Source organism: Larimichthys crocea, chromosome VII (assembly GCF_000972845.2).
Source record: "Larimichthys crocea isolate SSNF chromosome VII, L_crocea_2.0, whole genome shotgun sequence".
In the NCBI taxonomy this organism is placed as follows: Eukaryota; Metazoa; Chordata; class Actinopteri; family Sciaenidae; genus Larimichthys; species Larimichthys crocea.
In genome coordinates, this window is record NC_040017.1 from 26,856,693 (window position 1) to 26,860,970 (window position 4,278).

The 4,278-nt window shown below is 40.3% G+C and overlaps 1 pseudogene; it reads left to right on the top strand.

Annotated features, from left to right (window-relative positions):
* The window catches only part of LOC113746080 (major histocompatibility complex class I-related gene protein-like), a 3,571-nt pseudogene extending 1,835 nt beyond the window's left edge, over window positions 1-1,736 (top strand).
* The last annotated feature ends 2,542 nt before the right edge of the window (window positions 1,737-4,278 follow it).

Genomic DNA, 4,278 nt, shown 5'->3' on the forward strand with positions numbered 1-4,278 from the left:
TTTAGAGCTGAGACTGCAGGTGTCACACAGGTGTGACTTTGATTAAGAGACTGATGTGAATAGAATGCAGACGACATTCTCACTTTGAATACTGACATGGAGTCAACTGTCAATTCATAGAACATTAGCTACTGTTTTTCACTGGAAAGTTCATCTGTACATCAACTTATTTACAGAGTGTTTCTGTCTCTGCCTCTCTCTCAGGGGTCACACTTTACGAGGGTGGTGGTTGTGAGTGGGGAGATGAGACTGGAGAGGTTCATGGTTCTAATCAATATGGTTATGATGGAGAAGACTTCATATCATTTGACCTGAGCATCAACATGGATGCTTCTACCACAGGCTGTCCTCACCAAACAGAGATGGGATGCTGACAAAGCTAGAATAGAATTCAATGTGATTTACCTCACACATATATGCCCTGAAATACTGAAGAAGATTTTGATCTATGGCAGCATCTTTCTGCGGAGAACAGGTAGGATCACATGACCTGAAGTGTCATTGTATCATCACTCCAGTCAGTCTGATATGAACTTGTTTTTGTCTCTTTGTTTTGTGTGGTAGATTTGAGTTAGTCCTAAACAATCAGTACAGACTGACATTTCTGGATGCTGAACATTGACACTGTGTCTCTCTCTGTCTGCAGAGCTTCCCTCCGTGTCTCTCCTCCAGAAGACTCCCTCCTCTCCAGTCACCTGCCATGCTACAGGTTTCTTACCCTGACAGAGCCATGATGTTCTGGAGGAAAGATGGAGAGAGTTTCATGAGACGTGGAGCACGGAGAGATCCTCCCCAACCATGATGGACCTTCCGATGGGCGTCGACCTGAACCTTTCATCAGTCACACCTGAAGACTGGAGGAGGTACAACTGTGTGTTTCTCTCTCTGGTGTGAAGAAAGACATCATCACCAGACTGGACAAAGCAGAGATCAGGACCAACTGGGTAAGACTGGGTTAGAGGGTGTGAATGGGACTGCATGTTGTTTGTTTGAATTCACGTTGTGAAAAAAGTCATAAAATATTACGTATGAAATCCTAGATGGATGTACTTCTGTTCTAACCTGCTTTATCTGGACCAGTTTGATTTTTTTTTTTATTTAACAGAGGAGCCGAGTCACATGACCGTCCCCATCACTGCTGCAGTGGTTGTTCTTGCTGTCATCCTCATCACTGTCACTGGATTCATCATTTACAAGAAAGGTGAGTGTAACTAAAACTTTAAGCAGCTGTGGGCTGCACAGAGGGGTGAAGGGTGATTTAATTTAAGATGAATAATAATTTGACTTCCCTGAAATCAACAATTAGAAGTAACAACAACGTAACTGTGTAAGGCTCCGAGCCTGTCCTGATAATATGACTATACCATGATGATGTGGGAGAGAAGTGATGAGAAAGTAAGACTAAACAGAAGGAACAGAAGTTTGAGTGATAGAAGAGGGATCATATTTACTGACAACTGGAACTGAAATGATTTCTCTTTTGATTTCAGCCTCACGTCCTCCATCTTGTAAGTCAAACTTTTATTTTTACTTCAACTGATCGACTCACACTTTATGCTGCAGTTAAAAAGTGTTTTACATTATTGTGCAGATACTTTTTAAAGACGGTTTCCTGTATTTAATGTTTCTAAAAGTTCAGTGCGGTGAGTGAACTTTACACAGTCTAACAGTTTGTTTCTCATCTTACAGCTGCTGACAGCTCTGAGCTCTCTGAGAATCTGAATCCAGAGACCTGAATGACAAACAGTTTCCTCAGTGGACACATTACGTACTCTTAGCAGAATAAAAATGGAAAGTGGCCAAGATGGCTTCCTGAAACCATAGTTCAGTGTGATTATGATTCATGCACTTGAGAGAGCTGGGACTGGTAGGACGTTCCACCAATGGGGAACAACAGAGAAGAAAAGTCTGGATTGCCTTAAACGAACAGGTGCCTGTATAAGGGCATTCCAGTAGGTAGGTGCAGAACTGGAGAACTGCCATCACGTTCTGGATCATCTGAAGGGGTTTCACTGTGCAGACTGGGGGCCCGTCAGGAGGGCATTACTGTAATCTGTCTAGGATGACCACAGCTTGTGTCAGGAGTTGAGTAGCATGTTGACTTAATTAGGCCGATTTTTATCATGTTGTAAAGTGCAAAACAGCATGACCGGGCAACTGAGGCAACATGACTGGAGAAGGTTAGTTGGTCATCAATCATAACCCCAAAGTTTTTCACCACCCTGGTGGGGGCGAGACATAGGGAGTCAATTCTGCTCACTCGGACCTACTTGTTGTATAATGTGTATTAATGAACATAAATGAATCCAAATCAAATGTATTGTTCTTTCTTTTTGTGCTGATGTTTCACTCCACAATAAAATCCACAACTCTCAAACATTTGGCCACCACACTCATCTGCACTATAGATCCAGTTATATGAATATTAACAGCGCATCATTATTCTCCACAGAGTACCTGGATGAAAGTTTGATATTAATGTCAGCTGAGCAGACTAGCTGTCAGATAAGTTTTCTTGGCTTCACATGAACGTCTGGCAGTACGAAACAGCTAGCCGATATCTGTGTACAGGGGCGCCGCCAGGAATTTTGGGCCCCATGACAAAAAAATCAAATTGGGCCCCTCTGTGCAGCTGCTGTCCCCACATCTCTAGGACCTACTTCCCATCAAAAGCTTCACATAACTCTCATCAAAGGCTTGCAACTTTTTTGCGTCTTGTAGTTCAATACTAGTACTAGCACAATATTTACTGCTGGTGATTTGTACATGCATACAGTCTTGCAGTGCAGTTCACTATTTGATGCGAGATTAAAAGCCACCATAAAAATGTGCTAAAAGTCATTTTTTTTACAGTTTAATGTATTTTTATTGTAAAATTTCAAAATGGAATTCTCTACATTAATGAATGATTCAAAAAAACAAAAAGTGAATGAACTTAAAGATATATTTTTTCAATCATAAATTAACTCATCCTCTCAAAACAATGAAAACAGCTTTTTTTTTACAGAATTTTGAATTTAGCTGCAACTATGTCAACATGAAAATAAAGTCGACATGTAAATGGTATTTCCACACCAGGGTTATTATAGTTCTACAAAATAGATCAAGTGATCAATAAATCAACATTTCTGTGTGTCAGGATTTAGTGGGTGGGTCTGAAAATTGACAAGAGATTGACATCCAACTCTGTTTTCATCTCTCTCTTTCTCTCCTTTCCTTCTCTGAAAACCAGATTTTGGTTTACTAAGTGACATTTTGAACACTGCAGCTCTGCAGCATCTAACTGTCACTAAGCACCGTCACTGATAAGTGGCTCAGGCAGGACCATGGTCAATATGGATGAGTATTTTTGGTCATGGGGATATTTAACTTTTACTGCCCAAAACCGTAAAAACAAAGAGATAATTTATTTGAATAATATATATACTCAATGATGATGGTTTGATAATTTTATATTGGTGTTTACCTATTTTCTGGGGCCTGACAGGGGAAGTAAACAACTCCCACTCTATTTGATATGACTCCCACACCAAACTGTTAATAACTTGTCATTAATTGTCTGTGCATCCTGCAGGCAGTTCATCTCTCTGACAGATAGGTGGCCTCATCCCGGGCAGGACATGAAGGCCAGCCCGGGATGGATGAGGCCAGGCGGCCAGGCCAGCCCCGGTGCCGCGGTGTATGGTGGGAAATATGGGATCAGGTAAGCTCCTCAGCTTCATCAGCCTGAGCAGCATTAACTGACACATGGAGGAAGACAGGACACTGTGCCTTCAGAATAAAAGCACTGCTCAAAGGCGATAAACTTGAATTCTACTAAAGTTAGATCATTGTTCCATATTGTTGTCATACTGTAAGATAAACCTTCCATTCACATTGTCTACTGGCGGGAAGATGGAATTAAACCTTTGAAATGCAGCCCTGTTCAGTCAACTACAAATGAAATGATCATTTAATAATACAATCAACAAGTAAGTAAAATATAATAAATAGATAGATAAAAAGTACAATTAATAAAATCAATAAGTAAAATATAATAAATAAATAGATAAAAAGTACAATTAATAAAACCAATAAGTAAAAAACAAATATTAAAAGTACAGAAACTAAAATGTAAGAAGGGTGTCATGAAGGGAAAAGTCGAGCCTGTGGAGACAGAAGCATGGAGGATGTTTTAAATGTGCATTAAATCATGTGAATAACTGCGAGTCCTACACCTGAACATATCCTAAATCGGACTCTAAAGGGACACAATGTGACATGTTGCTGTTTGCAGCT